General features: G+C 46.5%; 10 non-coding genes across 10 annotated transcripts; all 10 read left to right on the top strand.

The window, feature by feature from the left end:
* Positions 1-1,048: 1,048 nt before the first annotated feature.
* Positions 1,049-1,167, top strand: LOC147103886 (5S ribosomal RNA). Its single transcript, XR_015072572.1, has one exon. It is a non-coding gene; the product is annotated as a 5S ribosomal RNA (ribosomal RNA).
* Positions 1,168-3,602: 2,435 nt separating this feature from the next.
* On the top strand, positions 3,603-3,721 carry LOC147103885 (5S ribosomal RNA). The gene has a single exon (XR_015072595.1). It is a non-coding gene; the product is annotated as a 5S ribosomal RNA (ribosomal RNA).
* Positions 3,722-6,135: 2,414 nt separating this feature from the next.
* LOC147103884 (5S ribosomal RNA) lies at positions 6,136-6,254 on the top strand. Its single transcript, XR_015072412.1, has one exon. It is a non-coding gene; the product is annotated as a 5S ribosomal RNA (ribosomal RNA).
* A 2,413-nt stretch (positions 6,255-8,667) lies between these two features.
* On the top strand, positions 8,668-8,786 carry LOC147103883 (5S ribosomal RNA). Its single transcript, XR_015072411.1, has one exon. It is a non-coding gene; the product is annotated as a 5S ribosomal RNA (ribosomal RNA).
* Positions 8,787-11,192: 2,406 nt separating this feature from the next.
* Positions 11,193-11,311, top strand: LOC147103882 (5S ribosomal RNA). Its single transcript, XR_015072410.1, has one exon. It is a non-coding gene; the product is annotated as a 5S ribosomal RNA (ribosomal RNA).
* Positions 11,312-13,742: 2,431 nt separating this feature from the next.
* On the top strand, positions 13,743-13,861 carry LOC147103881 (5S ribosomal RNA). The gene has a single exon (XR_015072571.1). It is a non-coding gene; the product is annotated as a 5S ribosomal RNA (ribosomal RNA).
* A 2,435-nt stretch (positions 13,862-16,296) lies between these two features.
* On the top strand, positions 16,297-16,415 carry LOC147103880 (5S ribosomal RNA). The gene has a single exon (XR_015072624.1). It is a non-coding gene; the product is annotated as a 5S ribosomal RNA (ribosomal RNA).
* A 2,435-nt stretch (positions 16,416-18,850) lies between these two features.
* On the top strand, positions 18,851-18,969 carry LOC147103879 (5S ribosomal RNA). The gene has a single exon (XR_015072570.1). It is a non-coding gene; the product is annotated as a 5S ribosomal RNA (ribosomal RNA).
* A 2,419-nt stretch (positions 18,970-21,388) lies between these two features.
* Positions 21,389-21,507, top strand: LOC147103878 (5S ribosomal RNA). The gene has a single exon (XR_015072569.1). It is a non-coding gene; the product is annotated as a 5S ribosomal RNA (ribosomal RNA).
* A 2,398-nt stretch (positions 21,508-23,905) lies between these two features.
* On the top strand, positions 23,906-24,024 carry LOC147103877 (5S ribosomal RNA). The gene has a single exon (XR_015072608.1). It is a non-coding gene; the product is annotated as a 5S ribosomal RNA (ribosomal RNA).
* Positions 24,025-25,522: the final 1,498 nt, after the last annotated feature.

Genomic DNA, 25,522 nt, shown 5'->3' with positions numbered 1-25,522 from the left:
CTGCAGTCTACAGCATTCTGTTTCATTATTAACCACACGGCCAATTTTTGTATCATCTGCAAACTTCTTAATCATACTTCCTACATTCAAATCCAAATCATTGATATATACCAGAAAAAGCAAAGGGCCCAGTACTGAGTCGGTGCAGGCTCGATGGGCCGAAATGGCCTCTATCTGCACTGTGGGGTTTCTGTGATTCTCTGAGCCCTGCGGAACCCCACTGGAAACAGCCTTCCGGTCACAAAAACACCCTTCGACCATTACCCTTTGTTTCCTGCCTCTGAGCCAATTTTGGATCCAACTTGCCACTTTGCCTTGGATCCCATGGGCTTTTACTTTCGTGACCAATCTGGCATGCGGGACCTTATCAAAAGCCTTGCTAAAATCCATATAGACTACATCAAAGGCACTACCCTCATCGACCCTCCTTGTTACCTCCTCGAAAAATTGAATTGCGTTAGTCAGACACGACCTTCCGTTAAGAAATCCATGCTGACTGTCCCTGATTAATCCGTGTCTTTCTAAATGAAGATTTCTCCTGTCCCTCAGAACTTTTTCCAATAATTTTCCCACCACCGAGGTTAGGCTGACTGGCCTGTAATTATGCGGTCTATCCCTCTCTCCCTTTTGAAAGAACGGTAGCACGTTAGCAGTCCTCCAGTGGTCGGGCACCACACCTGTAGCCAGAGAGGATTGTAAAATGATGGTGAGAGCCTGTGCTATTTGGTGTCTTACTTCTCTTAAGAGTGTGGGATAGATTTGATGCGGGCCTGGGTATTTGTCCAGTTTGAAAGATACTACAGCCCTTAAGACTTGGTGTTTGAGCATGTTTATTTGATGTAATATTTGAATAGAAGGCAATGAAGGGTTGGGCTTGTAGTTTGTTTGTGTGGGAGGCAGAGCAGCAAGAAGAGGTGGAGGGGGGGTGGGGGGTTGCGGGAGGAGTAAAATTTGTAAATGTAAATTGAGTGTTGAATACTTGTATGAATGCGTAGAAGAGAAAAAAATGGGCGACAGCTTTAAGTAAAGAGAAAGCCAGCTAGCATATGCCTACGGCCATACTAGTCTGAATGCGCCCGATCTCGTCTGATCTCGGAAGCTAAGCAGAGTCAGGCCTGGTTAGTACTTGGATGGGAGACCGCCTGGGAATACCGGGTGCAGTAGGCTTTTGCTGCCGCCACAGGCTGCTCAACGTTTTGCACACACACGCGCACACACTGCTCTTAATCAATCAACATCCTTTTTGCTGCTCTCTCTCTCTCTCTCTCTCTCTCTGTCTCTCTCTCTCGCTTTCCTTTGACCATTTCTTCGCTGCACATTCTCCTGCTGCTACACAAATGCAAGGGGCTCCAGACACAGGGCCGAAATAAGCAGAAGAAGAAAATAAGATAGCCAAAATACACACACTGGCGGAGGGCCACCAGGACACAGCAGCAGAGAGGAGAGACAAGGTGCATAGAAAACTCGGAGGGACAAACAGCAACAGAACAAAGAAGAATGTAGAAAGAGCAGCAGTTAAATTCAGGAAAAAAGCAAAGCCAACTAGCATGCTGTTGAAATGCATGTGTGTTAATGCGAGGAGCGTTACAAATAAGATTGACGAGTTGCAGGCGCAAGTTGCCACATGGGGTTATGCAATAGTAGCTATAACGGAGACCTGGCTTCAAAATGGGCGGAATTGGAAACTAAACAATCCTGGCTACAATGTAATAACATTTGTAGAAGTCGTGTGGGCAGATGTCACATGATCAGGCAGAATCATAGAAATTTACAGCACAGAAGGAGGCCATTCGGCCCATCTTGTCCGTGCCAGCCGACAAAGAGCAATCCACCCAAATCCCACTTTACAGCACTTGGTCCGTAGCCTTGTAGGTTACGGCAGTTCAAGTGCATATCCAAGTACTTTTTAAACGTGATGAGGGTTTCTGCCTCTACCACCCTTTCAGGCAGTGCATTCCAGACCCCCACCATTCACTGGGTGAAAAAATGTCTCCTCAAATTCCCTGTAAACCTCCTACCAATTACTTGAAATCTATTATTGACCCTTCTGCTAAGGGAAATAGGTCCTTCCTATCCACTCTATCTCAGCCCCTCATAATTTTACACACCTCAATTAGGTCTCGCCTCAGCCTCCTGTGTTCCAAAGAAAACAACCCCAGCCTATCCAATCTTTCCTCATAACTAAAATTCCCCAGCCCAGGCAACATCCTCGGAAATCTCCTCTGCACCTTCTCTAGTGCAATCGCATCCTTCTTGTAATGTGGTGACCAGAACTGCACGCGGCACTCTAGCTGCGGCCTAACTAGTGTTTTATACAGTTGAAGCATAACCTCCCCGCTCTTATATTCTACGCCTCGGCTAATAAAGGCAAGTATCCCGTATGCCTGCTTAACCACTTTATCTACCTGTCCTGCTACCTTCAGGGATCTGTGGACATGCACTCCAAGGTCCCGCTGATCCTCTGCATTTCTCAGTGTCCTACCATTTATTGTGTATTCCAACTGAATTCCATTTGCCACTGTTCTGCCCACTAGACGAGTCCATTGATATCTTCCTGCAGTCTACAGCATTCTGTTTCATTATTAACCACACGGCCAATTTTTGTATCATCTGCAAACTTCTTAATCATACTTCCTACATTCAAATCCAAATCATTGATATATACCAGAAAAAGCAAAGGGCCCAGTACTGAGTCGGTGCAGGCTCGATGGGCCGAAATGGCCTCTATCTGCACTGTGGGGTTTCTGTGATTCTCTGAGCCCTGCGGAACCCCACTGGAAACAGCCTTCCGGTCACAAAAACACCCTTCGACCATTACCCTTTGTTTCCTGCCTCTGAGCCAATTTTGGATCCAACTTGCCACTTTGCCTTGGATCCCATGGGCTTTTACTTTCGTGACCAATCTGGCATGCGGGACCTTATCAAAAGCCTTGCTAAAATCCATATAGACTACATCAAAGGCACTACCCTCATCGACCCTCCTTGTTACCTCCTCGAAAAATTGAATTGCGTTAGTCAGACACGACCTTCCGTTAAGAAATCCATGCTGACTGTCCCTGATTAATCCGTGTCTTTCTAAATGAAGATTTCTCCTGTCCCTCAGAACTTTTTCCAATAATTTTCCCACCACCGAGGTTAGGCTGACTGGCCTGTAATTATGCGGTCTATCCCTCTCTCCCTTTTGAAAGAACGGTAGCACGTTAGCAGTCCTCCAGTGGTCGGGCACCACACCTGTAGCCAGAGAGGATTGTAAAATGATGGTGAGAGCCTGTGCTATTTGGTGTCTTACTTCTCTTAAGAGTGTGGGATAGATTTGATGCGGGCCTGGGTATTTGTCCAGTTTGAAAGATGCTACAGCCCTTAAGACTTGGTGTTTGAGCATGTTTATTTGATGTAATATTTGAATAGAAGGCAATGAAGGGTTGGGCTTGTAGTTTGTTTGTGTGGGAGGCAGAGCAGCAAGAAGAGGTGGAGGGGGGGTGGGGGGTTGCGGGAGGAGTAAAATTTGTAAATGTAAATTGAGTGTTGAATACTTGTATGAATGCGTAGAAGAGAAAAAAATGGGCGACAGCTTTAAGTAAAGAGAAAGCCAGCTAGCATATGCCTACGGCCATACTAGTCTGAATGCGCCCGATCTCGTCTGATCTCGGAAGCTAAGCAGAGTCAGGCCTGGTTAGTACTTCGATGGGAGACCGCCTGGGAATACCGGGTGCAGTAGGCTTTTGCTGCCGCCACAGGCTGCTCAACGTTTTGCACACACACGCGCACACACTGCTCTTAATCAATCAACATCCTTTTTGCTGCTCTCTCTCTCTCTCTCTCTGTCTCTCTCTCTCGCTTTCCTTTGACCATTTCTTCGCTGCACATTCTCCTGCTGCTACACAAATGCAAGGGGCTCCAGACACAGGGCCGAAATAAGCAGAAGAAGAAAATAAGATAGCCAAAATACACACACTGGCGGAGGGCCACCAGGACACAGCAGCAGAGAGGAGAGACAAGGTGCATAGAAAACTCGGAGGGACAAACAGCAACAGAACAAAGAAGAATGTAGAAAGAGCAGCAGTTAAATTCAGGAAAAAAGCAAAGCCAACTAGCATGCTGTTGAAATGCATGTGTGTTAATGCGAGGAGCGTTACAAATAAGATTGACGAGTTGCAGGCGCAAGTTGCCACATGGGGTTATGCAATAGTAGCCATAACGGAGACCTGGCTTCAAAATGGGCGGAATTGGAAACTAAACAATCCTGGCTACAATGTAATAACATTTGTAGAAGTCGTGTGGGCAGATGTCACATGATCAGGCAGAATCATAGAAATTTACAGCACAGAAGGAGGCCATTCGGCCCATCTTGTCCGTGCCAGCCGACAAAGAGCAATCCACCCAAATCCCACTTTACAGCACTTGGTCCGTAGCCTTGTAGGTTACGGCAGTTCAAGTGCATATCCAAGTACTTTTTAAACGTGATGAGGGTTTCTGCCTCTACCACCCTTTCAGGCAGTGCATTCCAGACCCCCACCATTCACTGGGTGAAAAAATGTCTCCTCAAATTCCCTGTAAACCTCCTACCAATTACTTGAAATCTATTATTGACCCTTCTGCTAAGGGAAATAGGTCCTTCCTATCCACTCTATCTCGGCCCCTCATAATTTTACACACCTCAATTAGGTCTCGCCTCAGCCTCCTGTGTTCCAAAGAAAACAACCCCAGCCTATCCAATCTTTCCTCATAACTAAAATTCCCCAGCCCAGGCAACATCCTCGGAAATCTCCTCTGCACCTTCTCTAGTGCAATCGCATCCTTCTTGTAATGTGGTGACCAGAACTGCACGCGGCACTCTAGCTGCGGCCTAACTAGTGTTTTATACAGTTGAAGCATAACCTCCCCGCTCTTATATTCTACGCCTCGGCTAATAAAGGCAAGTATCCCGTATGCCTGCTTAACCACTTTATCTACCTGTCCTGCTACCTTCAGGGATCTGTGGACATGCACTCCAAGGTCCCGCTGATCCTCTGCATTTCTCAGTGTCCTACCATTTATTGTGTATTCCAACTGAATTCCATTTGCCACTGTTCTGCCCACTAGACGAGTCCATTGATATCTTCCTGCAGTCTACAGCATTCTGTTTCATTATTAACCACACGGCCAATTTTTGTATCATCTGCAAACTTCTTAATCATACTTCCTACATTCAAATCCAAATCATTGATATATACCAGAAAAAGCAAAGGGCCCAGTACTGAGTCGGTGCAGGCTCGATGGGCCGAAATGGCCTCTATCTGCACTGTGGGGTTTCTGTGATTCTGTGAGCCCTGCGGAACCCCACTGGAAACAGCCTTCCGGTCACAAAAACACCCTTGTTTCCTGCCTCTGAGCCAATTTTGGATCCAACTTGCCACTTTGCCTTGGATCCCATGGGCTTTTACTTTCGTGACCAATCTGGCATGCGGGACCTTATCAAAAGCCTTGCTAAAATCCATATAGACTACATCAAAGGCACTACCCTCATCGACCCTCCTTGTTACCTCCTCGAAAAATTGAATTGCATTAGTCAGACACGACCTTCCGTTAAGAAATCCATGCTGACTGTCCCTGATTAATCCGTGTCTTTCTAAATGAAGATTTCTCCTGTCCCTCAGAACTTTTTCCAATAATTTTCCCACCACCGAGGTTAGGCTGACTGGCCTGTAATTATGCGGTCTATCCCTCTCTCCCTTTTGAAAGAACGGTAGCACGTTAGCAGTCCTCCAGTGGTCGGGCACCACACCTGTAGCCAGAGAGGATTGTAAAATGATGGTGAGAGCCTGTGCTATTTGGTGTCTTACTTCTCTTAAGAGTGTGGGATAGATTTGATGCGGGCCTGGGTATTTGTCCAGTTTGAAAGATGCTACAGCCCTTAAGACTTGGTGTTTGAGCATGTTTATTTGATGTAATATTTGAATAGAAGGCAATGAAGGGTTGGGCTTGTAGTTTGTTTGTGTGGGAGGCAGAGCAGCAAGAAGAGGTGGAGGGGGGGTGGGGGGTTGCGGGAGGAGTAAAATTTGTAAATGTAAATTGAGTGTTGAATACTTGTATGAATGCGTAGAAGAGAAAAAAATGGGCGACAGCTTTAAGTAAAGAGAAAGCCAGCTAGCATATGCCTACGGCCATACTAGTCTGAATGCGCCCGATCTCGTCTGATCTCGGAAGCTAAGCAGAGTCAGGCCTGGTTAGTACTTGGATGGGAGACCGCCTGGGAATACCAGGTGCAGTAGGCTTTTGCTGCCGCCACAGGCTGCTCAACGTTTTGCACACACACGCGCACACACTGCTCTTAATCAATCAACATCCTTTTTGCTGCTCTCTCTCTCTCTCTCGCTTTCCTTTGACCATTTCTTCGCTGCACATTCTCCTGCTGCTACACAAATGCAAGGGGCTCCAGACACAGGGCCAAAATAAGCAGAAGAAGAAAATAAGATAGCCAAAATACACACACTGGCGGAGGGCCACCAGGACACAGCAGCAGAGAGGAGAGACAAGGTGCATAGAAAACTCGGAGGGACAAACAGCAACAGAACAAAGAAGAATGTAGAAAGAGCAGCAGTTAAATTCAGGAAAAAAGCAAAGCCAACTAGCATGCTGTTGAAATGCATGTGTGTTAATGCGAGGAGTGTTACAAATAAGATTGACGAGTTGCAGGCGCAAGTTGCCACATGGGGTTATGCAATAGTAGCCATAACGGAGACCTGGCTTCAAAATGGGCGGAATTGGAAACTAAACAATCCTGGCTACAATGTAATAACATTTGTAGAAGTCGTGTGGGCAGATGTCACATGATCAGGCAGAATCATAGAAATTTACAGCACAGAAGGAGGCCATTCGGCCCATCTTGTCCGTGCCAGCCGACAAAGAGCAATCCACCCAAATCCCACTTTACAGCACTTGGTCCGTAGCCTTGTAGGTTACGGCAGTTCAAGTGCATATCCAAGTACTTTTTAAACGTGATGAGGGTTTCTGCCTCTACCACCCTTTCAGGCAGTGCATTCCAGACCCCCACCATTCACTGGGTGAAAAAATGTCTCCTCAAATTCCCTGTACACCTCCTACCAATTACTTGAAATCTATTATTGACCCTTCTGCTAAGGGAAATAGGTCCTTCCTATCCACTCTATCTCGGCCCCTCATAATTTTACACACCTCAATTAGGTCTCGCCTCAGCCTCCTGTGTTCCAAAGAAAACAACCCCAGCCTATCCAATCTTTCCTCATAACTAAAATTCCCCAGCCCAGGCAACATCCTCGGAAATCTCCTCTGCACCTTCTCTAGTGCAATCGCATCCTTCTTGTAATGTGGTGACCAGAACTGCACGCGGCACTCTAGCTGCGGCCTAACTAGTGTTTTATACAGTTGAAGCATAACCTCCCCGCTCTTATATTCTACGCCTCGGCTAATAAAGGCAAGTATCCCGTATGCCTGCTTAACCACTTTATCTACCTGTCCTGCTACCTTCAGGGATCTGTGGACATGCACTCCAAGGTCCCGCTGATCCTCTGCATTTCTCAGTGTCCTACCATTTATTGTGTATTCCAACTGAATTCCATTTGCCACTGTTCTGCCCACTAGACGAGTCCATTGATATCTTCCTGCAGTCTACAGCATTCTGTTTCATTATTAACCACACGGCCAATTTTTGTATCATCTGCAAACTTCTTAATCATACTTCCTACATTCAAATCCAAATCATTGATATATACCAGAAAAAGCAAAGGGCCCAGTACTGAGTCGGTGCAGGCTCGATGGGCCGAAATGGCCTCTATCTGCACTGTGGGGTTTCTGTGATTCTGTGAGCCCTGCGGAACCCCACTGGAAACAGCCTTCCGGTCACAAAAACACCCTTCGACCATTACCCTTTGTTTCCTGCCTCTGAGCCAATTTTGGATCCAACTTGCCACTTTGCCTTGGATCCCATGGGCTTTTACTTTCGTGACCAATCTGGCATGCGGGACCTTATCAAAAGCCTTGCTAAAATCCATATAGACTACATCAAAGGCACTACCCTCATCGACCCTCCTTGTTACCTCCTCGAAAAATTGAATTGCGTTAGTCAGACACGACCTTCCGTTAAGAAATCCATGCTGACTGTCCCTGATTAATCCGTGTCTTTCTAAATGAAGATTTCTCCTGTCCCTCAGAACTTTTTCCAATAATTTACCCACCACCGAGGTTAGGCTGACTGGCCTGTAATTATGCGGTCTATCCCTCTCTCCCTTTTGAAAGAACGGTAGCATGTTAGCAGTCCTCCAGTGGTCGGGCACCACACCTGTAGCCAGAGAGGATTGTAAAATGATGGTGAGAGCCTGTGCTATTTGGTGTCTTACTTCTCTTAAGAGTGTGGGATAGATTTGATGCGGGCCTGGGTATTTGTCCAGTTTGAAAGATGCTACAGCCCTTAAGACTTGGTGTTTGAGCATGTTTATTTGATGTAATATTTGAATAGAAGGCAATGAAGGGTTGGGCTTGTAGTTTGTTTGTGTGGGAGGCAGAGCAGCAAGAAGAGGTGGAGGGGGGGTGGGGGGTTGCGGGAGGAGTAAAATTTGTAAATGTAAATTGAGTGTTGAATACTTGTATGAATGCGTAGAAGAGAAAAAAATGGGCGACAGCTTTAAGTAAAGAGAAAGCCAGCCAGTATATGCCTACGGCCATACTAGTCTGAATGCGCCCGATCTCGTCTGATCTCGGAAGCTAAGCAGAGTCAGGCCTGGTTAGTACTTGGATGGGAGACCGCCTGGGAATACCAGGTGCAGTAGGCTTTTGCTGCCACCACAGGCTGCTCAACGTTTTGCACACACACGCGCACACACTGCTCTTAATCAATCAACATCCTTTTTGCTGCTCTCTCTCTCTCTCTCTCTCTCTCGCTTTCCTTTGACCATTTCTTCGCTGCACATTCTCCTGCTGCTACACAAATGCAAGGGGCTCCAGACACAGGGCCGAAATAAGCAGAAGAAGAAAATAAGATAGCCAAAATACACACACTGGCGGAGGGCCACCAGGACACAGCAGCAGAGAGGTGAGACAAGGTGCATAGAAAACTCGGAGGGACAAACAGCAACAGAACAAAGAAGAATGTAGAAAGAGCAGCAGTTAAATTCAGGAAAAAAGCAAAGCCAACTAGCATGCTGTTGAAATGCATGTGTGTTAATGCGAGGAGTGTTACAAATAAGATTGACGAGTTGCAGGCGCAAGTTGCCACATGGGGTTATGCAATAGTAGCCATAACGGAGACCTGGCTTCAAAATGGGCGGAATTGGAAACTAAACAATCCTGGCTACAATGTAATAACATTTGTAGAAGTCGTGTGGGCAGATGTCACATGATCAGGCAGAATCATAGAAATTTACAGCACAGAAGGAGGCCATTCGGCCCATCTTGTCCGTGCCAGCCGACAAAGAGCAATCCACCCAAATCCCACTTTACAGCACTTGGTCCGTAGCCTTGTAGGTTACGGCAGTTCAAGTGCATATCCAAGTACTTTTTAAACGTGATGAGGGTTTCTGCCTCTACCACCCTTTCAGGCAGTGCATTCCAGACCCCCACCATTCACTGGGTGAAAAAATGTCTCCTCAAATTCCCTGTAAACCTCCTACCAATTACTTGAAATCTATTATTGACCCTTCTGCTAAGGGAAATAGGTCCTTCCTATCCACTCTATCTCGGCCCCTCATAATTTTACACACCTCAATTAGGTCTCGCCTCAGCCTCCTGTGTTCCAAAGAAAACAACCCCAGCCTATCCAATCTTTCCTCATAACTAAAATTCCCCAGCCCAGGCAACATCCTCGGAAATCTCCTCTGCACCTTCTCTAGTGCAATCGCATCCTTCTTGTAATGTGGTGACCAGAACTGCACGCGGCACTCTAGCTGCGGCCTAACTAGTGTTTTATACAGTTGAAGCATAACCTCCCCGCTCTTATATTCTACGCCTCGGCTAATAAAGGCAAGTATCCCGTATGCCTGCTTAACCACTTTATCTACCTGTCCTGCTACCTTCAGGGATCTGTGGACATGCACTCCAAGGTCCCGCTGATCCTCTGCATTTCTCAGTGTCCTACCATTTATTGTGTATTCCAACTGAATTCCATTTGCCACTGTTCTGCCCACTAGACGAGTCCATTGATATCTTCCTGCAGTCTACAGCATTCTGTTTCATTATTAACCACACGGCCAATTTTTGTATCATCTGCAAACTTCTTAATCATACTTCCTACATTCAAATCCAAATCATTGATATATACCAGAAAAAGCAAAGGGCCCAGTACTGAGTCGGTGCAGGCTCGATGGGCCGAAATGGCCTCTATCTGCACTGTGGGGTTTCTGTGATTCTGTGAGCCCTGCGGAACCCCACTGGAAACAGCCTTCCGGTCACAAAAACACCCTTGTTTCCTGCCTCTGAGCCAATTTTGGATCCAACTTGCCACTTTGCCTTGGATCCCATGGGCTTTTACTTTCATGACCAATCTGGCATGCGGGACCTTATCAAAAGCCTTGCTAAAATCCATATAGACTACATCAAAGGCACTACCCTCATCGACCCTCCTTGTTACCTCCTCGAAAAATTGAATTGCATTAGTCAGACACGACCTTCCGTTAAGAAATCCATGCTGACTGTCCCTGATTAATCCGTGTCTTTCTAAATGAAGATTTCTCCTGTCCCTCAGAACTTTTTCCAATAATTTTCCCACCACCGAGGTTAGGCTGACTGGCCTGTAATTATGCGGTCTATCCCTCTCTCCCTTTTGAAAGAACGGTAGCACGTTAGCAGTCCTCCAGTGGTCGGGCACCACACCTGTAGCCAGAGAGGATTGTAAAATGATGGTGAGAGCCTGTGCTATTTGGTGTCTTACTTCTCTTAAGAGTGTGGGATAGATTTGATGCGGGCCTGGGTATTTGTCCAGTTTGAAAGATGCTACAGCCCTTAAGACTTGGTGTTTGAGCATGTTTATTTGATGTAATATTTGAATAGAAGGCAATGAAGGGTTGGGCTTGTAGTTTGTTTGTGTGGGAGGCAGAGCAGCAAGAAGAGGTGGAGGGGGGGTGGGGGGTTGCGGGAGGAGTAAAATTTGTAAATGTAAATTGAGTGTTGAATACTTGTATGAATGCGTAGAAGAGAAAAAAATGGGCGACAGCTTTAAGTAAAGAGAAAGCCAGCTAGCATATGCCTACGGCCATACTAGTCTGAATGCGCCCGATCTCGTCTGATCTCGGAAGCTAAGCAGAGTCAGGCCTGGTTAGTACTTGGATGGGAGACCGCCTGGGAATACCAGGTGCAGTAGGCTTTTGCTGCCGCCACAGGCTGCTCAACGTTTTGCACACACACGCGCACACACTGCTCTTAATCAATCAACATCCTTTTTGCTGCTCTCTCTCTCTCTCTCTCTCTGTCTCTCTCTCTCGCTTTCCTTTGACCATTTCTTCGCTGCACATTCTCCTGCTGCTACACAAATGCAAGGGGCTCCAGACACAGGGCCGAAATAAGCAGAAGAAGAAAATAAGATAGCCAAAATACACACACTGGCGGAGGGCCACCAGGACACAGCAGCAGAGAGGAGAGACAAGGTGCATAGAAAACTCGGAGGGACAAACAGCAACAGAACAAAGAAGAATGTAGAAAGAGCAGCAGTTAAATTCAGGAAAAAAGCAAAGCCAACTAGCATGCTGTTGAAATGCATGTGTGTTAATGCGAGGAGCGTTACAAATGAGATTGACGAGTTGCAGGCGCAAGTTGCCACATGGGGTTATGCAATAGTAGCCATAACGGAGACCTGGCTTCAAAATGGGCGGAATTGGAAACTAAACAATCCTGGCTACAATGTAATAACATTTGTAGAAGTCGTGTGGGCAGATGTCACATGATCAGGCAGAATCATAGAAATTTACAGCACAGAAGGAGGCCATTCGGCCCATCTTGTCCGTGCCAGCCGACAAAGAGCAATCCACCCAAATCCCACTTTACAGCACTTGGTCCGTAGCCTTGTAGGTTACGGCAGTTCAAGTGCATATCCAAGTACTTTTTAAACGTGATGAGGGTTTCTGCCTCTACCACCCTTTCAGGCAGTGCATTCCAGACCCCCACCATTCACTGGGTGAAAAAATGTCTCCTCAAATTCCCTGTAAACCTCCTACCAATTACTTGAAATCTATTATTGACCCTTCTGCTAAGGGAAATAGGTCCTTCCTATCCACTCTATCTCGGCCCCTCATAATTTTACACACCTCAATTAGGTCTCGCCTCAGCCTCCTGTGTTCCAAAGAAAACAACCCCAGCCTATCCAATCTTTCCTCATAACTAAAATTCCCCAGCCCAGGCAACATCCTCGGAAATCTCCTCTGCACCTTCTCTAGTGCAATCGCATCCTTCTTGTAATGTGGTGACCAGAACTGCACGCGGCACTCTAGCTGCGGCCTAACTAGTGTTTTATACAGTTGAAGCATAACCTCCCCGCTCTTATATTCTACGCCTCGGCTAATAAAGGCAAGTATCCCGTATGCCTGCTTAACCACTTTATCTACCTGTCCTGCTACCTTCAGGGATCTGTGGACATGCACTCCAAGGTCCCGCTGATCCTCTGCATTTCTCAGTGTCCTACCATTTATTGTGTATTCCAACTGAATTCCATTTGCCACTGTTCTGCCCACTAGACGAGTCCATTGATATCTTCCTGCAGTCTACAGCATTCTGTTTCATTATTAACCACACGGCCAATTTTTGTATCATCTGCAAACTTCTTAATCATACTTCCTACATTCAAATCCAAATCATTGATATATACCAGAAAAAGCAAAGGGCCCAGTACTGAGTCGGTGCAGGCTCGATGGGCCGAAATGGCCTCTATCTGCACTGTGGGGTTTCTGTGATTCTGTGAGCCCTGCGGAACCCCACTGGAAACAGCCTTCCGGTCACAAAAACACCCTTCGACCATTACCCTTTGTTTCCTGCCTCTGAGCCAATTTTGGATCCAACTTGCCACTTTGCCTTGGATCCCATGGGCTTTTACTTTCGTGACCAATCTGGCATGCGGGACCTTATCAAAAGCCTTGCTAAAATCCATATAGACTACATCAAAGGCACTACCCTCATCGACCCTCCTTGTTACCTCCTCGAAAAATTGAATTGCGTTAGTCAGACACGACCTTCCGTTAAGAAATCCATGCTGACTGTCCCTGATTAATCCGTGTCTTTCTAAATGAAGATTTCTCCTGTCCCTCAGAACTTTTTCCAATAATTTTCCCACCACCGAGGTTAGGCTGACTGGCCTGTAATTATGCGGTCTATCCCTCTCTCCCTTTTGAAAGAACGGTAGCACGTTAGCAGTCCTCCAGTGGTCGGGCACCACACCTGTAGCCAGAGAGGATTGTAAAATGATGGTGAGAGCCTGTGCTATTTGGTGTCTTACTTCTCTTAAGAGTGTGGGATAGATTTGATGCGGGCCTGGGTATTTGTCCAGTTTGAAAGATACTACAGCCCTTAAGACTTGGTGTTTGAGCATGTTTATTTGATGTAATATTTGAATAGAAGGCAATGAAGGGTTGGGCTTGTAGTTTGTTTGTGTGGGAGGCAGAGCAGCAAGAAGAGGTGGAGGGGGGGTGGGGGGTTGCGGGAGGAGTAAAATTTGTAAATGTAAATTGAGTGTTGAATACTTGTATGAATGCGTAGAAGAGAAAAAAATGGGCGACAGCTTTAAGTAAAGAGAAAGCCAGCTAGCATATGCCTACGGCCATACTAGTCTGAATGCGCCCGATCTCGTCTGATCTCGGAAGCTAAGCAGAGTCAGGCCTGGTTAGTACTTGGATGGGAGACCGCCTGGGAATACCGGGTGCAGTAGGCTTTTGCTGCCGCCACAGGCTGCTCAACGTTTTGCACACACACGCGCACACACTGCTCTTAATCAATCAACATCCTTTTTGCTGCTCTCTCTCTCTCTCTCTCTCTCTCTGTCTCTCTCTCTCGCTTTCCTTTGACCATTTCTTCGCTGCACATTCTCCTGCTGCTACACAAATGCAAGGGGCTCCAGACACAGGGCCGAAATAAGCAGAAGAAGAAAATAAGATAGCCAAAATACACACACTGGCGGAGGGCCACCAGGACACAGCAGCAGAGAGGAGAGACAAGGTGCATAGAAAACTCGGAGGGACAAACAGCAACAGAACAAAGAAGAATGTCGAAAGAGCAGCAGTTAAATTCAGGAAAAAAGCAAAGCCAACTAGCATGCTGTTGAAATGCATGTGTGTTAATGCGAGGAGCGTTACAAATAAGATTGACGAGTTGCAGGCGCAAGTTGCCACATGGGGTTATGCAATAGTAGCTATAACGGAGACCTGGCTTCAAAATGGGCGGAATTGGAAACTAAACAATCCTGGCTACAATGTAATAACATTTGTAGAAGTCGTGTGGGCAGATGTCACATGATCAGGCAGAATCATAGAAATTTACAGCACAGAAGGAGGCCATTCGGCCCATCTTGTCCGTGCCAGCCGACAAAGAGCAATCCACCCAAATCCCACTTTACAGCACTTGGTCCGTAGCCTTGTAGGTTACGGCAGTTCAAGTGCATATCCAAGTACTTTTTAAACGTGATGAGGGTTTCTGCCTCTACCACCCTTTCAGGCAGTGCATTCCAGACCCCCACCATTCACTGGGTGAAAAAATGTCTCCTCAAATTCCCTGTAAACCTCCTACCAATTACTTGAAATCTATTATTGACCCTTCTGCTAAGGGAAATAGGTCCTTCCTATCCACTCTATCTCGGCCCCTCATAATTTTACACACCTCAATTAGGTCTCGCCTCAGCCTCCTGTGTTCCAAAGAAAACAACCCCAGCCTATCCAATCTTTCCTCATAACTAAAATTCCCCAGCCCAGGCAACATCCTCGGAAATCTCCTCTGCACCTTCTCTAGTGCAATCGCATCCTTCTTGTAATGTGGTGACCAGAACTGCACGCGGCACTCTAGCTGCGGCCTAACTAGTGTTTTATACAGTTGAAGCATAACCTCCCCGCTCTTATATTCTACGCCTCGGCTAATAAAGGCAAGTATCCCGTATGCCTGCTTAACCACTTTATCTACCTGTCCTGCTACCTTCAGGGATCTGTGGACATGCACTCCAAGGTCCCGCTGATCCTCTGCATTTCTCAGTGTCCTACCATTTATTGTGTATTCCAACTGAATTCCATTTGCCACTGTTCTGCCCACTAGACGAGTCCATTGATATCTTCCTGCAGTCTACAGCATTCTGTTTCATTATTAACCACACGGCCAATTTTTGTATCATCTGCAAACTTCTTAATCATACTTCCTACATTCAAATCCAAATCATTGATATATACCAGAAAAAGCAAAGGGCCCAGTACTGAGTCGGTGCAGGCTCGATGGGCCGAAATGGCCTCTATCTGCACTGTGGGGTTTCTGTGATTCTCTGAGCCCTGCGGAACCCCACTGGAAACAGCCTTCCGGTCACAAAAACACCCTTCGACCATTACCCTTTGTTTCCTGCCTCTGAGCCAATTTTGGATCCAACTTGCCACTTTGCCTTGGATCCCATGGGCTTTTACTTTCGTGACCAATCTGGCATGCGGGACCTTATCAAAAGCCTTGCTAAAATCCATATAGACTACATCAAAGGCACTACCCTCATCGACCCTCCTTGTTACCTCCTCGAAAAATTGAATTGCGTTAGTCAGACACGACCTTCCGTTAAGAAATCCATGCTGACTGTCCCTGATTAATCCGTGTCTTTCTAAATGAAGATTTCTCCTGTCCCTCAGAACTTTTTCCAATAATTTTCCCACCACCGAGGTTAGGCTGACTGGCCTGTAATTATGCGGTCTATCCCTCTCTCCCTTTTGAAAGAACGGTAGCACGTTAGCAGTCCTCCAGTGGTCGGGCACCACACCTGTAGCCAGAGAGGATTGTAAAATGATGGTGAGAGCCTGTGCTATTTGGTGTCTTACTTCTCTTAAGAGTGTGGGATAGATTTGATGCGGGCCTGGGTATTTGTCCAGTTTGAAAGATACTACAGCCCTTAAGACTTGGTGTTTGAGCATGTTTATTTGATGTAATATTTGAATAGAAGGCAATGAAGGGTTGGGCTTGTAGTTTGTTTGTGTGGGAGGCAGAGCAGCAAGAAGAGGTGGAGGGGGGGTGGGGGGTTGCGGGAGGAGTAAAATTTGTAAATGTAAATTGAGTGTTGAATACTTGTATGAATGCGTAGAAGAGAAAAAAATGGGCGACAGCTTTAAGTAAAGAGAAAGCCAGCTAGCATATGCCTATGGCCATACTAGTCTGAATGCGCCCGATCTCGTCTGATCTCGGAAGCTAAGCAGAGTCAGGCCTGGTTAGTACTTGGATGGGAGACCGCCTGGGAATACCGGGTGCAGTAGGCTTTTGCTGCCGCCACAGGCTGCTCAACGTTTTGCACACACACGCGCACACACTGCTCTTAATCAATCAACATCCTTTTTGCTGCTCTCTCTCTCTCTCTCTCTCTCTCTGTCTCTCTCTCTCGCTTTCCTTTGACCATTTCTTCGCTGCACATTCTCCTGCTGCTACACAAATGCAAGGGGCTCCAGACACAGGGCCGAAATAAGCAGAAGAAGAAAATAAGATAGCCAAAATACACACACTGGCGGAGGGCCACCAGGACACAGCAGCAGAGAGGAGAGACAAGGTGCATAGAAAACTCGGAGGGACAAACAGCAACAGAACAAAGAAGAATGTAGAAAGAGCAGCAGTTAAATTCAGGAAAAAAGCAAAGCCAACTAGCATGCTGTTGAAATGCATGTGTGTTAATGCGAGGAGCGTTACAAATAAGATTGACGAGTTGCAGGCGCAAGTTGCCACATGGGGTTATGCAATAGTAGCTATAACGGAGACCTGGCTTCAAAATGGGCGGAATTGGAAACTAAACAATCCTGGCTACAATGTAATAACATTTGTAGAAGTCGTGTGGGCAGATGTCACATGATCAGGCAGAATCATAGAAATTTACAGCACAGAAGGAGGCCATTCGGCCCATCTTGTCCGTGCCAGCCGACAAAGAGCAATCCACCCAAATCCCACTTTACAGCACTTGGTCCGTAGCCTTGTAGGTTACGGCAGTTCAAGTGCATATCCAAGTACTTTTTAAACGTGATGAGGGTTTCTGCCTCTACCACCCTTTCAGGCAGTGCATTCCAGACCCCCACCATTCACTGGGTGAAAAAATGTCTCCTCAAATTCCCTGTAAACCTCCTACCAATTACTTGAAATCTATTATTGACCCTTCTGCTAAGGGAAATAGGTCCTTCCTATCCACTCTATCTCGGCCCCTCATAATTTTACACACCTCAATTAGGTCTCGCCTCAGCCTCCTGTGTTCCAAAGAAAACAACCCCAGCCTATCCAATCTTTCCTCATAACTAAAATTCCCCAGCCCAGGCAACATCCTCGGAAATCTCCTCTGCACCTTCTCTAGTGCAATCGCATCCTTCTTGTAATGTGGTGACCAGAACTGCACGCGGCACTCTAGCTGCGGCCTAACTAGTGTTTTATACAGTTGAAGCATAACCTCCCCGCTCTTATATTCTACGCCTCGGCTAATAAAGGCAAGTATCCCGTATGCCTGCTTAACCACTTTATCTACCTGTCCTGCTACCTTCAGGGATCTGTGGACATGCACTCCAAGGTCCCGCTGATCCTCTGCATTTCTCAGTGTCCTACCATTTATTGTGTATTCCAACTGAATTCCATTTGCCACTGTTCTGCCCACTAGACGAGTCCATTGATATCTTCCTGCAGTCTACAGCATTCTGTTTCATTATTAACCACACGGCCAATTTTTGTATCATCTGCAAACTTCTTAATCATACTTCCTACATTCAAATCCAAATCATTGATATATACCAGAAAAAGCAAAGGGCCCAGTACTGAGTCGGTGCAGGCTCGATGGGCCGAAATGGCCTCTATCTGCACTGTGGGGTTTCTGTGATTCTGTGAGCCCTGCGGAACCCCACTGGAAACAGCCTTCCGGTCACAAAAACACCCTTCGACCATTACCCTTTGTTTCCTGCCTCTGAGCCAATTTTGGATCCAACTTGCCACTTTGCCTTGGATCCCATGGGCTTTTACTTTCGTGACCAATCTGGCATGCGGGACCTTATCAAAAGCCTTGCTAAAATCCATATAGACTACATCAAAGGCACTACCCTCATCGACCCTCCTTGTTACCTCCTCGAAAAATTGAATTGCGTTAGTCAGACACGACCTTCCGTTAAGAAATCCATGCTGACTGTCCCTGATTAATCCGTGTCTTTCTAAATGAAGATTTCTCCTGTCCCTCAGAACTTTTTCCAATAATTTTCCCACCACCGAGGTTAGGCTGACTGGCCTGTAATTATGCGGTCTATCCCTCTCTCCCTTTTGAAAGAACGGTAGCACGTTAGCAGTCCTCCAGTGGTCGGGCACCACACCTGTAGCCAGAGAGGATTGTAAAATGATGGTGAGAGCCTGTGCTATTTGGTGTCTTACTTCTCTTAAGAGTGTGGGATAGATTTGATGCGGGCCTGGGTATTTGTCCAGTTTGAAAGATGCTACAGCCCTTAAGACTTGGTGTTTGAGCATGTTTATTTGATGTAATATTTGAATAGAAGGCAATGAAGGGTTGGGCTTGTAGTTTGTTTGTGTGGGAGGCAGAGCAGCAAGAAGAGGTGGAGGGGGGGTGGGGGGTTGCGGGAGGAGTAAAATTTGTAAATGTAAATTGAGTGTTGAATACTTGTATGAATGCGTAGAAGAGAAAAAAATGGGCGACAGCTTTAAGTAAAGAGAAAGCCAGCTAGCATATGCCTACGGCCATACTAGTCTGAATGCGCCCGATCTCGTCTGATCTCGGAAGCTAAGCAGAGTCAGGCCTGGTTAGTACTTGGATGGGAGACCGCCTGGGAATACCGGGTGCAGTAGGCTTTTGCTGCCGCCACAGGCTGCTCAACGTTTTGCACACACGCGCACACACTGCTCTTAATCAATCAACATCCTTTTTGCTGCTCTCTCTCTCTCTCTCTCTCTCTCGCTTTCCTTTGACCATTTCTTCGCTGCACATTCTCCTGCTGCTACACAAATGCAAGGGGCTCCAGACACAGGGCCGAAATAAGCAGAAGAAGAAAATAAGATAGCCAAAATACACACACTGGCGGAGGGCCACCAGGACACAGCAGCAGAGAGGAGAGACAAGGTGCATAGAAAACTCGGAGGGACAAACAGCAACAGAACAAAGAAGAATGTAGAAAGAGCAGCAGTTAAATTCAGGAAAAAAGCAAAGCCAACTAGCATGCTGTTGAAATGCATGTGTGTTAATGCGAGGAGCGTTACAAATAAGATTGACGAGTTGCAGGCGCAAGTTGCCACATGGGGTTATGCAATAGTAGCCATAACGGAGACCTGGCTTCAAAATGGGCGGAATTGGAAACTAAACAATCCTGGCTACAATGTAATAACATTTGTAGAAGTCGTGTGGGCAGATGTCACATGATCAGGCAGAATCATAGAAATTTACAGCACAGAAGGAGGCCATTCGGCCCATCTTGTCCGTGCCAGCCGACAAAGAGCAATCCACCCAAATCCCACTTTACAGCACTTGGTCCGTAGCCTTGTAGGTTACGGCAGTTCAAGTGCATATCCAAGTACTTTTTAAACGTGATGAGGGTTTCTGCCTCTACCACCCTTTCAGGCAGTGCATTCCAGACCCCCACCATTCACTGGGTGAAAAAATGTCTCCTCAAATTCCCTGTAAACCTCCTACCAATTACTTGAAATCTATTATTGACCCTTCTGCTAAGGGAAATAGGTCCTTCCTATCCACTCTATCTCGGCCCCTCATAATTTTACACACCTCAATTAGGTCTCACCTCAGCCTCCTGTGTTCCAAAGAAAACAACCCCAGCCTATCCAATCTTTCCTCATAACTAAAATTCCCCAGCCCAGGCAACATCCTCGGAAATCTCCTCTGCACCTTCTCTAGTGCAATCGCATCCTTCTTGTAATGTGGTGACCAGAACTGCACGCGGCACTCTAGCTGCGGCCTAACTAGTGTTTTATACAGTTGAAGCATAACCTCCCCGCTCTTATATTCTACGCCTCGGCTAATAAAGGCAAGTATCCCGTATGCCTGCTTAACCACTTTATCTACCTGTCCTGCTACCTTCAGGGATCTGTGGACATGCACTCCAAGGTCCCGCTGATCCTCTGCATTTCTCAGTGTCCTACCATTTATTGTGTATTCCAACTGAATTCCATTTGCCACTGTTCTGCCCACTAGACGAGTCCATTGATATCTTCCTGCAGTCTACAGCATTCTGTTTCATTATTAACCACACGGCCAATTTTTGTATCATCTGCAAACTTCTTAATCATACTTCCTACATTCAAATCCAAATCATTGATATATACCAGAAAAAGCAAAGGGCCCAGTACTGAGTCGGTGCAGGCTCGATGGGCCGAAATGGCCTCTATCTGCACTGTGGGGTTTCTGTGATTCTGTGAGCCCTGCGGAACCCCACTGGAAACAGCCTTCCGGTCACAAAAACACCCTTCGACCATTACCCTTTGTTTCCTGCCTCTGAGCCAATTTTGGATCCAACTTGCCACTTTGCCTTGGATCCCATGGGCTTTTACTTTCGTGACCAATCTGGCATGCGGGACCTTATCAAAAGCCTTGCTAAAATCCATATAGACTACATCAAAGGCACTACCCTCATCGACCCTCCTTGTTACCTCCTCGAAAAATTGAATTGCGTTAGTCAGACACGACCTTCCGTTAAGAAATCCATGCTGACTGTCCCTGATTAATCCGTGTCTTTCTAAATGAAGATTTCTCCTGTCCCTCAGAACTTTTTCCAATAATTTACCCACCACCGAGGTTAGGCTGACTGGCCTGTAATTATGCGGTCTATCCCTCTCTCCCTTTTGAAAGAACGGTAGCACGTTAGCAGTCCTCCAGTGGTCGGGCACCACACCTGTAGCCAGAGAGGATTGTAAAATGATGGTGAGAGCCTGTGCTATTTGGTGTCTTACTTCTCTTAAGAGTGTGGGATAGATTTGATGCGGGCCTGGGTATTTGTCCAGTTTGAAAGATGCTACAGCCCTTAAGACTTGGTGTTTGAGCATGTTTATTTGATGTAATATTTGAATAGAAGGCAATGAAGGGTTGGGCTTGTAGTTTGTTTGTGTGGGAGGCAGAGCAGCAAGAAGAGGTGGAGGGGGGGTGGGGGGTTGCGGGAGGAGTAAAATTTGTAAATGTAAATTGAGTGTTGAATACTTGTATGAATGCGTAGAAGAGAAAAAAATGGGCGACAGCTTTAAGTAAAGAGAAAGCCAGCCAGCATATGCCTACGGCCATACTAGTCTGAATGCGCCCGATCTCGTCTGATCTCGGAAGCTAAGCAGAGTCAGGCCTGGTTAGTACTTGGATGGGAGACCGCCTGGGAATACCGGGTGCAGTAGGCTTTTGCTGCCGCTACAGGCTGCTCAACGTTTTGCACACACACGCGCACACACTGCTCTTAATCAATCAACATCCTTTTTGCTGCTCTCTCTCTCTCTCTCGCTTTCCTTTGACCATTTCTTCGCTGCACATTCTCCTGCTGCTACACAAATGCAAGGGGCTCCAGACACAGGGCCGAAATAAGCAGAAGAAGAAAATAAGATAGCCAAAATACACACACTGGCGGAGGGCCACCAGGACACAGCAGCAGAGAGGAGAGACAAGGTGCATAGAAAACTCGGAGGGACAAACAGCAACAGAACAAAGAAGAATGTAGAAAGAGCAGCAGTTAAATTCAGGAAAAAAGCAAAGCCAACTAGCATGCTGTTGAAATGCATGTGTGTTAATGCGAGGAGCGTTACAAATAAGATTGACGAGTTGCAGGCGCAAGTTGCCACATGGGGTTATGCAATAGTAGCCATAACGGAGACCTGGCTTCAAAATGGGCGGAATTGGAAACTAAACAATCCTGGCTACAATGTAATAACATTTGTAGAAGTCGTGTGGGCAGATGTCACATGATCAGGCAGAATCATAGAAATTTACAGCACAGAAGGAGGCCATTCGGCCCATCTTGTCCGTGCCAGCCGACAAAGAGCAATCCACCCAAATCCCACTTTACAGCACTTGGTCCGTAGCCTTGTAGGTTACGGCAGTTCAAGTGCATATCCAAGTACTTTTTAAACGTGATGAGGGTTTCTGCCTCTACCACCCTTTCAGGCAGTGCATTCCAGACCCCCACCATTCACTGGGTGAAAAAATGTCTCCTCAAATTCCCTGTAAACCTCCTACCAATTACTTGAAATCTATTATTGACCCTTCTGCTAAGGGAAATAGGTCCTTCCTATCCACTCTATCTCGGCCCCTCATAATTTTACACACCTCAATTAGGTCTCACCTCAGCCTCCTGTGTTCCAAAGAAAACAACCCCAGCCTATCCAATCTTTCCTCATAACTAAAATTCCCCAGCCCAGGCAACATCCTCGGAAATCTCCTCTGCACCTTCTCTAGTGCAATCGCATCCTTCTTGTAATGTGGTGACCAGAACTGCACGCGGCACTCTAGCTGCGGCCTAACTAGTGTTTTATACAGTTGAAGCATAACCTCCCCGCTCTTATATTCTACACCTCGGCTAATAAAGGCAAGTATCCCGTATGCCTGCTTAACCACTTTATCTACCTGTCCTGCTACCTTCAGGGATCTGTGGACATGCACTCCAAGGTCCCGCTGATCCTCTGCATTTCTCAGTGTCCTACCATTTATTGTGTATTCCAACTGAATTCCATTTGCCACTGTTCTGCCCACTAGACGAGTCCATTGATATCTTCCTGCAGTCTACAGCATTCTGTTTCATTATTAACCACACGGCCAATTTTTGTATCATCTGCAAACTTCTTAATCATACTTCCTACATTCAAATCCAAATCATTGATATATACCAGAAAAAGCAAAGGGCCCAGTACTGAGTCGGTGCAGGCTCGATGGGCCGAAATGGCCTCTATCTGCACTGTGGGGTTTCTGTGATTCTGTGAGCCCTGCGGAACCCCACTGGAAACAGCCTTCCGGTCACAAAAACACCCTTGTTTCCTGCCTCTGAGCCAATTTTGGATCCAACTTGCCACTTTGCCTTGGATCCCATGGGCTTTTACTTTCGTGACCAATCTGGCATGCGGGACCTTATCAAAAGCCTTGCTAAAATCCATATAGACTACATCAAAGGCACTACCCTCATCGACCCTCCTTGTTACCTCCTCGAAAAATTGAATTGCATTAGTCAGACACGACCTTCCGTTAAGAAATCCATGCTGACTGTCCCTGATTAATCCGTGTCTTTCTAAATGAAGATTTCTCCTGTCCCTCAGAACTTTTTCCAATAATTTTCCCACCACCGAGGTTAGGCTGACTGGCCTGTAATTATGCGGTCTATCCCTCTCTCCCTTTTGAAAGAACGGTAGCACGTTAGCAGTCCTCCAGTGGTCGGGCACCACACCTGTAGCCAGAGAGGATTGTAAAATGATGGTGAGAGCCTGTGCTATTTGGTGTCTTACTTCTCTTAAGAGTGTGGGATAGATTTGATGCGGGCCTGGGTATTTGTCCAGTTTGAAAGATGCTACAGCCCTTAAGACTTGGTGTTTGAGCATGTTTATTTGATGTAATATTTGAATAGAAGGCAATGAAGGGTTGGGCTTGTAGTTTGTTTGTGTGGGAGGCAGAGCAGCAAGAAGAGGTGGAGGGGGGGTGGGGGGTTGCGGGAGGAGTAAAATTTGTAAATGTAAATTGAGTGTTGAATACTTGTATGAATGCGTAGAAGAGAAAAAAATGGGCGACAGCTTTAAGTAAAGAGAAAGCCAGCTAGCATATGCCTACGGCCATACTAGTCTGAATGTGCCCGATCTCGTCTGATCTCGGAAGCTAAGCAGAGTCAGGCCTGGTTAGTACTTGGATGGGAGACCGCCTGGGAATACCAGGTGCAGTAGGCTTTTGCTGCCGCCACAGGCTGCTCAACGTTTTGCACACACACGCGCACACACTGCTCTTAATCAATCAACATCCTTTTTGCTGCTCTCTCTCTCTCTCTCTCTCTGTCTCTCTCTCTCGCTTTCCTTTGACCATTTCTTCGCTGCACATTCTCCTGCTGCTACACAAATGCAAGGGGCTCCAGACACAGGGCCGAAATAAGCAGAAGAAGAAAATAAGATAGCCAAAATACACACACTGGCGGAGGGCCACCAGGACACAGCAGCAGAGAGGAGAGACAAGGTGCATAGAAAACTCGGAGGGACAAACAGCAACAGAACAAAGAAGAATGTAGAAAGAGCAGCAGTTAAATTCAGGAAAAAAGCAAAGCCAACTAGCATGCTGTTGAAATGCATGTGTGTTAATGCGAGGAGCGTTACAAATGAGATTGACGAGTTGCAGGCGCAAGTTGCCACATGGGGTTATGCAATAGTAGCCATAACGGAGACCTGGCTTCAAAATGGGCGGAATTGGAAACTAAACAATCCTGGCTACAATGTAATAACATTTGTAGAAGTCGTGTGGGCAGATGTCACATGATCAGGCAGAATCATAGAAATTTACAGCACAGAAGGAGGCCATTCGGCCCATCTTGTCCGTGCCAGCCGACAAAGAGCAATCCACCCAAATCCCACTTTACAGCACTTGGTCCGTAGCCTTGTAGGTTACGGCAGTTCAAGTGCATATCCAAGTACTTTTTAAACGTGATGAGGGTTTCTGCCTCTACCACCCTTTCAGGCAGTGCATTCCAGACCCCCACCATTCACTGGGTGAAAAAATGTCTCCTCAAATTCCCTGTAAACCTCCTACCAATTACTTGAAATCTATTATTGACCCTTCTGCTAAGGGAAATAGGTCCTTCCTATCCACTCTATCTCGGCCCCTCATAATTTTACACACCTCAATTAGGTCTCGCCTCAGCCTCCTGTGTTCCAAAGAAAACAACCCCAGCCTATCCAATCTTTCCTCATAACTAAAATTCCCCAGCCCAGGCAACATCCTCGGAAATCTCCTCTGCACCTTCTCTAGTGCAATCGCATCCTTCTTGTAATGTGGTGACCAGAACTGCACGCGGCACTCTAGCTGCGGCCTAACTAGTGTTTTATACAGTTGAAGCATAACCTCCCCGCTCTTATATTCTACGCCTCGGCTAATAAAGGCAAGTATCCCGTATGCCTGCTTAACCACTTTATCTACCTGTCCTGCTACCTTCAGGGATCTGTGGACATGCACTCCAAGGTCCCGCTGATCCTCTGCATTTCTCAGTGTCCTACCATTTATTGTGTATTCCAACTGAATTCCATTTGCCACTGTTCTGCCCACTAGACGAGTCCATTGATATCTTCCTGCAGTCTACAGCATTCTGTTTCATTATTAACCACACGGCCAATTTTTGTATCATCTGCAAACTTCTTAATCATACTTCCTACATTCAAATCCAAATCATTGATATATACCAGA

This window comes from Somniosus microcephalus, chromosome 19 (genome assembly GCF_052327205.1).
Source record: "Somniosus microcephalus isolate GS21.2 chromosome 19, FLI_Smic_1.0, whole genome shotgun sequence".
Classification (NCBI taxonomy): domain Eukaryota; kingdom Metazoa; phylum Chordata; class Chondrichthyes; order Squaliformes; family Somniosidae; genus Somniosus; species Somniosus microcephalus.
This window is presented reverse-complemented; position numbering and strand designations above follow the sequence as displayed.